Source organism: Brassica napus, chromosome A1 (assembly GCF_020379485.1).
Source record: "Brassica napus cultivar Da-Ae chromosome A1, Da-Ae, whole genome shotgun sequence".
Classification (NCBI taxonomy): domain Eukaryota; kingdom Viridiplantae; phylum Streptophyta; class Magnoliopsida; order Brassicales; family Brassicaceae; genus Brassica; species Brassica napus.
Genome location: NC_063434.1, coordinates 23,961,372 through 23,973,167, shown reverse-complemented (window position 1 = coordinate 23,973,167; position 11,796 = coordinate 23,961,372). Strand labels below are relative to the sequence as shown.

The 11,796-nt window shown below is 31.9% G+C and overlaps 2 long non-coding RNA genes and 1 pseudogene across 4 annotated transcripts; 1 reads left to right on the top strand and 2 right to left on the bottom strand.

The window, feature by feature from the left end:
* Positions 1 to 217: 217 nt before the first annotated feature.
* Positions 218 to 4,255, bottom strand: LOC106379677 (annotated as a pseudogene).
* A 3,305-nt stretch (positions 4,256 to 7,560) lies between these two features.
* LOC106379666 lies at positions 7,561 to 10,006 on the bottom strand. 3 transcript variants are annotated; one of them, XR_007315422.1, is made up of 7 exons: positions 9,817 to 10,006; positions 9,572 to 9,714; positions 9,353 to 9,469; positions 8,876 to 8,955; positions 8,613 to 8,650; positions 8,299 to 8,513; positions 7,561 to 8,207 (listed from the first exon to the last, which is right to left on the bottom strand). It is a non-coding gene; the product is annotated as an uncharacterized LOC106379666 (long non-coding RNA). The 3 variants fall into 3 exon arrangements; XR_007315420.1 differs by lacking the exon at positions 8,613 to 8,650 and having other exon boundaries at positions 9,817 to 10,001; XR_007315421.1 differs by lacking the exons at positions 8,613 to 8,650; positions 9,572 to 9,714 and having other exon boundaries at positions 9,817 to 9,918.
* Positions 9,510 to 11,524, top strand: LOC125577111. The gene is made up of 3 exons (XR_007315423.1): positions 9,510 to 9,652; positions 9,898 to 11,163; positions 11,379 to 11,524. It is a non-coding gene; the product is annotated as an uncharacterized LOC125577111 (long non-coding RNA).
* The last annotated feature ends 272 nt before the right edge of the window (positions 11,525 to 11,796 follow it).

Sequence of the window (11,796 nt, the reverse complement as noted above, 5' to 3'; positions counted from 1 at the left end):
CTTTACCACCACTAAAACGATATTTTCAAAAATACATTATTCATTAAGTGGTAAAAGACTCTTATATCTTTGTTTTCTATATATAAAATAAATCATTATTTAAATAATTTTTTTTTTATGTTTTCAAATTATACTTTTTCAAATTTGAACTTATTTATAATTTTCTTTTTTGGAATATTTTTTTCGAAATTGTTTTTATTTTTTTTTCAAATTTTATTTTTGAAAATCAAAAATTATGTTTGAAACTATTTTTTTATTTTTTAAATATTTTTTAAGTATTTATTTATATATTTATTTGAATTCTAAATTTCATATTTCAAAAACCCTACTCCACCCCTCCACTCTAAACCCTCTGCCAACTTTTTTTTGATGACACAATTATTTTAGATTAGTTAACCCTAGGGGTATAAGTATAAGTATTTTCTACACTTCATTAAAAGTGAGGGTAAAAGTGATTAGTGTAAACATGAAAAGCTGTACTATGAATGTGGTATTTGTGGCAATTTCCCATTTTTTTTGAATAAATTAATCTTCGAAATGACTCAAGTCCGGCTACCACTTGATCTTAGAAGATGAGAGTCGACAAAAAAAAATTAAAGTAAACTTTACATGAATATAATTTTATGAAAATAAGATAATTCATTAGATAATCCGCCTCATATCAATTTAACATATTTTTTATATATTTAAATTATAGTATTAATTTGTTTTTAATTTTTCATATTGGTCAAAATTTATTTTATTATTATATAAACTAACTATATGTCATTCAACCCATCTCATACTTGGTAAATATATTAAATGCCAAAAAAAAATATATATTAAATTATTTTTTAATCTTTAATTTTATAATTTAAATATACATATTAAAATATGAAATTATTTATTAGTTTACATATCTTACTTTAATATTTGTTTAATAAGTTGAAGTATGTTGTAAAATTCATGAACATATGTTGTTCTGTTATTTTATAATTTACAAAATAGTTAATAAATGGATTAAGTTTCTTTATATTTATTAATTGGTGTAGTAATTTAATTATGAATATAAATTATTTATATATAAATATATATAAATGTTATTTATTATTCTATAAATAAAAAGTGAGTTAATTTTGATGGCTTTAACACTATGTGTATTTTACAAAACAACATTTTATGTTTTTTTTTTTAATTGTGAACTTATATTGTGGTTCTAACATTTAAATTTATCCAAAATATTAAACCCATATTTTATAAAAATGTAACTATTTATACATTTTTAAATGTAATCTAAGAAAAATACATTAATTTCTTAAGTAGGGAAATTACACAATCACAATGCATTTATTTAATAATACAATCACAAAAACAAATGAAGACTACTATTATGTACTTAGTACTTAACAAACATCATATACTCTTTAATATAAATATTAATTTATAACTATATAAAAAAAAATATGCGCAAGCGCACATGTCACTGTAAATAAAGTATTATTGCAGAATTAGATGAACTAAACCAAAACATTTATATTAGAAAACTTAAACCAAACCCTTATTCATAAATAACTGACTATATCTATTGGACGGAAAATTAAAGCCCATAATCGAACAGGAACCAAACCAAAAATCAAACAATACAATCTTGACGTAAACTGAAGTTTATAAAACATCATCAGATAATAAAATAATAATTTTAAAAATATAAATATACATATAAATAATTCCGCTCAACCGCGCCGATCAGAATCTAGTTTAGCTTTAAAAAAATAGCCGAGTTGAATAAAGTAGCTAGAAGATCTAACAGATAAGGGACTTACAAGACCAAGAAAATGTAGACAAAAAAAATGTAAATGAGTGTGAAAAAGCATTCTATATATATAAGACAATAAATCAGGTAATTAACAAATTATCTAGGCAGTATTAACATGAAAACAACTCATAATTGATCAACATATATGACCGAACCAATTCCACTTAAACCAAATTGGTTTAGTTTTCATCATGTCCACCAATAACTGCATCATCTGGAATGTAACTTTTCCAGAACCAATGTTGCTTCCAAACTCTTCCCATCTCTTCAATGGGAACACCTCTGGTCTCCGGAAACAAAAAGTAGATGAAGATGGTCATGATGGCAACCATGCCTGCGAAGAAGTAGAAGAGACCAAACTTCATGTGACAAAGCATTGTCAAGAAGAATTGACCGATGAGGAAAGTGAAAAATATGTTGACTGAGACGTTGATGGCTTGTCCCGCTGGTCTGATTTCCAATGGACAGATCTCACTGGGTACTAACCAACCCAATGGACCCCATGACCATGCAAATCCAGCAACGTACACACATATGAAAACAAGAATCCAGTCTGCTGTTGCTGGTGTCAAGGTTCCAGTTCCCGTGGTTCCGAATTTTAAACCGATAAATGAACCAACAAGAATCTGAAAAGATAAACAAAACATGCATCAATCATGTGACTTTGTTTAGGAAAAAGAAAGAAAGAAATATATATACAACCTAATAAATTACATATTATTTTCAAGAAATTATGGTTCTTTTTACAGTTTCCATGTTCAGGTTGTAATGATTTTTAAAAAGAAAAAAAGTAATTTAATCATCTAAATATTCAAGAAATTATTCTGGTCCTTTAAAAACATGTGTTGTTAAATTGTCATTGTTTTTATGAAAAATACACTTTCCATATATCTAAATATTTCTAGTCCCCTAAATGTCGGAACCGGCTATATTTATGATTGTTGTGCATGCAAACGGATGTTTTAGTGATTAGAATGGAAAAGCTAATGCAAACACAAATAAAGATAGAAAGAATTGAAGGCTATATAAAAATGATTTGTACCTGACATATGAACATTTGAATGCCACCTTCAAGGAAAAGAAACCTTCTTCCAAATCTATCAACCGAGTATAGGGAGACAAAAGTCGCGAGCACGTTAACTACACCGGTTATTACAGCCGACATAAGAGCAGCATCATCTCCAAAACCAAGAGTCTTGAAGAGAACAGGTGCATAGAACATAATGACATTAATTCCTGTAATCTGCTGGAAAAAGGGAATGGCCGAGCAGAAGACTAAAGCTGGTCTGTATTTGCTCTGCCTGATGTTTTTCCATGGATGTTCTACCTTTTTAGCAGCTTCACATGCATCGCGTATATCTTAAAACTCATGGTCAACGTTTTCTGTTCCTCGTACTTTCTTCAACATTTGTTTTGCTTCCTCGTATTTTCCTCTCTCAAGCATTGAGTTTGGTGTATCGGGCAAAAAGAATGATCCGATCACCATAAGAATTGCTGGAACAGCTGCTAAACCTAAAGAAACCCTCCACCCATTTTTAGCCATATTAGATGTTCCATAGTTGATCAGATTCGCCACCAAGATTCCAGACGTAATAGCCACCTGGAAACAAATGTTTAGCGCTCCTCTTATCTTTGCTGGAGCCATTTCCGAGAGGTAAACCGGAGTAGACTGAAAAGAAAAACAATTATTATTGAGAATCAGCCTAGACAATATACATACATGATTTTGTTTTTGTGATCACAAAGTTCCGGACCATTGGTCTATATAATGTTGCATGAGGCATATCATATATTTAGATGATATACAACAAATAAAGACCTAACCTGATTAGCAAATCCCACACCTACACCGAGCAAAAGTCTACCGATGATGAGCATTGTGACATTAATGGCAAAGGCGTTGATTAGTGCACCGGTGAGGAAAGCAAGTCCACCGGTAAACATGGAAACCTTTCGTCCATACTTCCTAGTAACAACCGAAGCCACAAAGGAAGCTACCAAAGCTGCTAAGTAGAGAGAAGAAGTAAACAATTGGAGCTTTTGGTCATCAAATTTGCAGTAAGCCGTCTCGTGCTTCGCCTTTACCCTCTGCTTCTCTAATTGTGGGAAGAACTTGCTAAGAAACTCATCCATTGAGGTCACACCTCCTGAGATTCCAAGGTCATAACCAAAGAGGAGACCTCCCATGGCCGCAACCATACATGTTATGACAACGAAAACTGTGACTCCTCCTTCATAATCTCTTCCACCACTTCCTCCTTCTGACACAAAAGCTCCTCCTGCCATTTTTTGTTTTGCTTTTGTACTTAGAAGGAAGGAAGGAATGTTGTTGCTTAATTTGAAAATGAGATTCACTTTGTGATCCTTTAAATAGATAATGTAATGACACTACAATTAGGGGTTGGGTTACGTGTATTGTGTAATAAATTTTGATCTTATCTTTGTTTGGCTTACGATTAGGAGAAGTAGCTTGTTAGTAACAAAAGTTGGTTAACGTTAGACACCAAATTTCATGCAGAGTTTTTACTGTATTTGACTGTTTGTTATACAGTTTTTTTTCCTAGACCTTATTTATCTTTTCACTTGTATAATATATATATATATATATAATAGATTGTACCCATACTTGTATAATATATATTTATTAAAAATTTTGAAATTTACAAATTTGAAAGAGGTAAATAATTAAATATATTTATACCCATACTTTACAGATATATACAAATAAAAATATTTCAAAAACATATATACAAAGATCAAAATATATTCGTTTTTTTTAATTTTTTTTCAATTTTTTTTTGTCAATTTTGTTGGAAACGATTTTTATTAATAAACAGTTAAGGAATACATTTTTGAATGTGTATGATATATTTCTGAATTTGAGTTTATGAAGACATTCCTGAATAAGTTTAATAACTTTCTAAGATTTAATAATATATCTATACTATTATTTGCGAAGTAAATTTTCGCAATAGAGCTCTCACGTTGAAAGTTAGAGTGGTTAATATCGTTTATACCCTTAATGAATAAAATGTATAAATAAATTAAAAAAATAAAAACAAAATTTTAAGAATAGTAAGAATTATCCAAAATCTGAAATATAATTTAAAAAAGATAATTAAAAGTAGAATATTAAATTATCCAAAATCTAAAAATATAATTAAAAAAAGATAATTTCTATATATATATTGTATTGTTATCTGAAAAGGTATTTTAGTAAAATGTTAAAAACATAAATTATATAATTAAAATATAATTTAAAAAAGAGATAACTTACGTATATATTGTATTGTTATCTGAAAAAGTCTATAAGTAAAAAGTTAAAAACATAAATTATATAACTAAATATTAATTAAATAAAATTCTTAGTTATATAATTAATAATAGAATATTGAACTATCCAAAATCTAAAAATATAATTAAAAAGGATAATTTCTATATATATTGTATTGTTATCTGAAAAAGTATTTTAGTAAAACGTTAAAAACATAAATTATATAGTTAAATATTCATCAAATAATTTTTTTAATTATATAATTAAAAATATAATATTGAGTTATTTTAAGATTTATTTTTGTAATGAATATAATGTACAAAGAACTTTTCAAAAATTTATAAAAATGTTTAAGCCCGCATCGCGGGCAAAATACCTAGTTGATAAGTAAATATAATATTTTCATAATATTTAGGAAAAACTTTTATAAATATGTATTTAAAAGAGATTTAGGTTTCATACGCCCACAAAAATCCATAATTAAGTAAACACCATTTCACTATTAATAATACCCTTACAATTTGATAATCCAAGAATACCATTCACCCACCTTATATGTCTCTCTCCTCTATCTCCTCACAATTCTCAGCAACATGTTCACTTCTTCTTTTTTGTCATCTGAGGTTTTATTAATCATAATATTTCAAACCCGAACACCAGGGATTACAAGACGATACATAAGATCTAAAATCCAAACTAAGCCGACGAATAAAGGACACACCAATCCCGGAGACATAGCCAGCGGTTAAAAGATTACGACCCCAGAGCCAAACTAGAACGAAGTTCTTTGAGGCAAAAGATCAGAGCCTAGACAAAACAAAGACATCTAAACAGACCATAAACTAAAAACCCTAGATGAGAAACAATACCGATCAAAAGAAGCCATAGACAACTGTCGCTGTAGCGTGTCCTCCAAATCCAACTAAAACTTGGCTTTTGATAGGACTCTCCACGCGCGCCTCAGACACACCTTCAAACTTCGGCAAGGCCCAACAAGCCTTCTGAACACTAACCTCCTCAGTACAGCCGGTATCCGTTGACCAACCACCACTAATCACAGATCAGACGAGATCTGTGTCGATGGAGTCCGATTTCATCTTCTCCGCTCAATGCATAGGACTGAAGCTATAGACCAGATTTGAGTAAACACCACGGGCGGAGTCTTCTTCTTTGATGAGAGAGGAGAGAGCGTTCGAGGAGATACATTTCTCTAAGAATCATGTTCACTTCTACTTTTAATGATTTCATTTGTATATTTCTTCTTCCGTAAACAAGATTTAATTCACCACTGCCCTCGTCTGTTTTCCTCTGTTATTGTAGTCGTCTCCTATACCTTCTTGAAAACGGCAGATGAAAACGATTACCTTGATTGAAACAGTCGCCAAGCCTTGTTGTACCTAGGATAATGTTCATGACGAGGTTTAGCGCCAACTTTTTACCACTGCGTCTCTGTTTTTGGCTACATGTCATATATTTTCTCCGTTCAACATGGTCCTAACCGTCTCTCTCCCTGGCGGTTAGTTCCAATCGGTCATGATATGAAAGGTTTAAATTGATTTCATGGCATTTCATGGATTCTTACTGAGATTGAGACGATGACATGGATCTAACACATTTCAACTGCGAGTGTTGTAGATACGATTTAACAGTTTAAGTTGTTGTTAACTTAAATATGTGGTTAGTTGCTATGTATTTGGTACTGTGAGCTGATACATGTTTTTGTTTTATGTTAACAAACCGTGGGTGATGGTAATTGATAAATAGTTGTTTAGATAATACAAAGTAGTTAATACATAAATGATTAGCTGTTACTAAGATTTGTTGTCGCTTTTTTTAAATGGAAGGTAAAATATTAGAAATAGTTTTAGTTAGTTGATACATAATTTGTTAGACTAGGGTAAACCCGCCCTACGGGCGGGTAAGCAAATGAACATAAAATATAAATATTTTAAATTTTGATGAGTTTTTATAACATAAATGTATTCTTGTAACATTATTTTTTCCTATTTTTATTATTTTTAATATCATAAATATACCTTACAGTTTTTAAAAATCATTAAAACATAATTTATAAAATAATCTATTTTATTATGAGATTAAGTAGAATATTATTTTTGAAACTGCAAGCATTAAAAAACGAAAAATATATAATATTTTCAATTTTGTATTCCATTGAATTTACTGATATTTTTATTTTTTTATAACTATTATTAACAAAAAATATAAATTAATTTTCAATTTTGTGTACCAGTGGATTTTTGAACAATTGACACGAAAATAAAATAGCAATTATTTGATGATCTAATATTTTGAAAGCTGTTCACTAATTCAAATAAATTATTTTAAAATCGAAATAGCTGAATTAATCAATTGGAAATTGTTGTTTTAGTTACACTGTAGTGATATAATACTAACTTATATTTCTTTACTTTACTTATTCTAATAGCTGAGTTTTTAATATATTTTTAACATATGAGGTACTCCTATCAAAAGTCATTGATATAAAGGTGTGAATATTTAGTGAGATAATGTATAAGTTAACATACATTGATTGTGGTTCTTTTGACAAATGCGAGAAATGGAATTGTTTTGACTTTCAAGATTCATTGTTTCAGCTCTTAAAGACAAATGTTCTGTTATGATTTCATCGGGTTTTCCACTTGGTCTCCGTCTTGCTAATTTCTGGTTTGACCCTCCATAAAATAGTGAAAAATACGGAAGTGACTTCCTGTCCCGTCACTGTTTCTCTTCAAAGACTTGGCTTGCTGTTGTTGCTGTCGTCATCTCTTTGTTCTGTCATTGTGTTCTGTCGATGTGTTGATGCTGTTCACCGTTGCTGATAACAAACATTCGAGTGATGATGGGTCTATCCAAGTAGACCTCTTTCCAACATGTTGAATCTCACCAATGACTCCAAGATCAGACATGAAACAAATGCTAAGATTTGTGTTAATGAGTTGGTGAGAATAAGACAGATTTCTTGAGCCATAAGCTCATTTTCTCCCCACATCAAATCTGATCGTTCCATTGGATCAAACACAGCTCTGAGAAAACTAACAAAACCAATGCGAGGAAGAAAGTTTTGAAAAGAGAAATGATCACCTCATGGAACTTCCCCCCATCTAGATTCATGTTCATCTGTCCACAAAAACCAAAATTTTCAGGATCAAAGTTATTAGTAAGATTAATGTACGTCTTGCATACATGTATACACCGTTTGTACTCATACCTTATTTGCAGTCAAGATAGGAGGGAGTAATGGTAAGGGAATCATCACCAGCATGCTTGAACTCCTGCAACTCCTTGAAGTTCAACCTTGGTTTCACCCACACTTTTTGCTTCATGAAGCTCCTTCTTCCCAAGCCGAATTATCTCCAGCTTGAGATGATTTGCTACAACTTTTTCTTTCGTGTTCACCACCCACACAAACTCGACTGCTGCATTCTATGATTTTGAAAAACCAAGAACCAAAAACTTTCACTCAATTATCAGATCACATCCAAAACATAGCCATATAGATCAATTCCCAAGATCTACGCTTACCCATTGAAAACACTAAACGTGCGAATGGGTGGCAGTAACTGAAAGTAAGATAAATAATTATAAATAACACTAAATCACACTCTGGATCAAACGAACATCAAAGCGATATGAGTTTGATAACAAAATCTCTTATAACAAAAATTGGTGTAAGTATAAGAATCGAAAACTGAAACTTAAAGCTTAAAACAACTTTCATGAAACAATGACCAAAGCTTTCATGCCAAATCCAGTCACAAAAAGCATAAACTGATATAAGATCTTACCTTCAAGCCTTTCCACTGCTTTGGGAGCTTCGTTTTTATACTTAAATCGAACAAATGCAAAACCACGCGAATTACCAATCCTAAAACAACAAAACAACACGTATCAACGAAGAGAAACAATAGTTGTTTCAATTACAAAGACTTGAGACCATTGTTTCTCACGTACCTACGCAACACATAAAAAACATAAATCTCTCAGAAGAAGATAATCATGACCAGTGTTACAACGGGGAATTTTTTTTTTAAGAAAAACATCTATTCTAAAGTATTTAACCGGTTAAATATCTATGCTCATGAACAAAACTGTAAAAAAAATTCTAAAGAATTTAACAGGTAAAATCACTACCCTTATGAACAAAACGTCAAAAATAAAAAATCAACTTTGTAATCTGGATTTAGGACGGTAGAAATGGCAGAAAAAAATATATCGGTGAAAGAACTCTGTCCATGAACAAAAGGCGTACTTAATTAAGCTACCTGAGAATCTAGTAGCAGCATATCCACTCCCAGGACCAAGAGCTCTCCACCACGGTGGACATTCCTAGTCTCCCAGAAACGGATCCGGACTTGACCAGTGCAGGAGGAGCGGCAAGCCTGCATATCGGAGAGGAAAACGGAAACGTTAGCCATAAATCACAGATTTAACTGGTTGGGTTATAGGAAAGAGAAGATGATTATCAAAGCAGGAGCGCTCACCTTTTTATATTAGAACCTCCACCGCCTTGGAGAAGCAGAACTCTCATTAAATGTAGATCGTGAATGAAATATTAATTGAAGGTTTTAAGGGAATTAACCCAGAAACGGATCCGGACTTGACCAGTGCAGGAGGAGCGGCAAGCCTGCATATCGGAGAGGAAAACGGAAACGTTAGCCATAAATCACAGATTTAACTGGTTGGGTTATAGGAAAGAGAAGATGATTATCAAAGCAGGAGCGCTCACCTTTTTATATTAGAACCTCCACCGCCTTGGAGAAGCAGAACTCTCATTAAATGTAGATCGTGAATGAAATATTAATTGAAGGTTTTAAGGGAATTAATCTGTAACTTGTATCTTTGTGATGAAGAAGATGGAAGATTGCTTGACGCAGAAGAGGCGAAGAAGAACACGGGAATAACCCTAGACGACAACGCTGCGTTTAGTTCCAGACTCAATATTAAATGAAACGCCGAGTTTCGATTTTCTTGGACACGTGTCCGCGCGAAAACGAACGAATTATCTACGTGTATTGCTCAGGAGAGATTCAAACTCTTCTTTATATATAAAGATGTTAAGACTTAAGTTAGCGGAATAATTCTGTCATTATCTATTTAGCTTCTACATTCTTATTGGTTAACAGTTATCGTATCTATATATATAAAGGGGAGTTTTCTCTCACCTCCTGCTGCCACATCATCTCTATGCATATGGCATTTTGTGCCACCTGTCCACTTCTTAAAAAAAACTATCGGCAAGTTTATGTTTTCCCTGTGTTTTGTGTATTGGGCCAAGTGCATTGAATCATATTTAATCCATAAGACCCAATAGTTTTTAGGGTTTTGTCCAACTCGCTGGTCCACCTCCGTATCTCCTCGGATCTCGACGCCTCCGGCAGCGGCTACCGTTTGTATTCTTCTGACGTATTAGATCAACCATTTACGTTTCAGTGGGCTTTAAATACATATGCTATAAAACAAAAGATTTCTATTGATGAATTTAAGAAACATGCATGTAACCAGACGGTTGGTACATGTCTTCTACGTTTCTTGAGGCGCTTGATGTGAAAAGAGGGTGAGCTCATGGTCGCCGACATGATGCTTCTTGATGAAAAGGTATGTATCTATGTGATAAGCTTCTAAAATCGTTAACCCCAAATTTGCGGAAGGTTCCCTGCGTTCCAAGACGTAGATTGTCAATATTTTTGATTTGTGTTCTTTTCCTTGAGTCCCTTGATAATGTGTTTTACATTGATTTGGTAGCCATATAAACAATTACCGTACTTTAACTTTCAGGTTCTTCCATATTTTTTTTCCTTAAGTTTCTAATGTATAATTATGTTGGTTTGAACAGCCCTACTGCAATTCGTGTGCTTAAAGCAGCACTCAATGATCAGCATGTCAGAATTCAAGTATGTCTCAGATGCTTAGTTGTAGTGACAAACTCATTATAAAAGGATTTATAAACTTTTTTTCTAGGATGCCGTGAATGAGAGACACTCTTATTCTATGGAACCGAAGAAGCTACTAAAGAAAGAAAGTCTTACTGCTTGAAAACTCTGTTGAATTTCCCAGTAAACTCTTGACTGGAAAGGTACTTATAACTTTCCCTGCTGATATATAGTTTCATTTATCTGCCTCCAATGATCGTTATTGGTTGAGTTCTGCAGAACATGGCCTCCAAAAATCAATCAAAACTGTATGAGCCCATAGAAGAGATTGATATAATGTTGAACCAGACATCATCCTCACCGGAGCTCCATTTTTCTTTCATATCTCAAAGTCACCGATTGTTTTTTTTTTTGGCAGGTGAACCTAAGGAATCTGAAGTCACATTCCTAGCTTTAACATTCAGTTATAAAGTTAATCACAACACTGAGTTGCTACCTTTGGTACACTCCCCAAGTCCTACCAAACAGATGTATGTATTTTCTTAAGAAATATTTTTTCAAATCTTTGGAAGTGTTATTATATTATTTTCTTGACAATCTAATACATTAATCTTATTAGTATTTACAAAGAAAATGTTACATTATGTTTTATTAATGCATAAAACATGGATATAAAAAACATAAGTATGTCCAAAGCTTAACCTGAGACGTATACATGCCCCTCTGAAGCTCACTTGAAAGAGTTTTTCATGTTATCTCTTACGTTTCATATTTATTGCTTTTATTTTTAACTTATTCATTTAAAATTCGTTAATAATAATGTATAGATAAAAGTT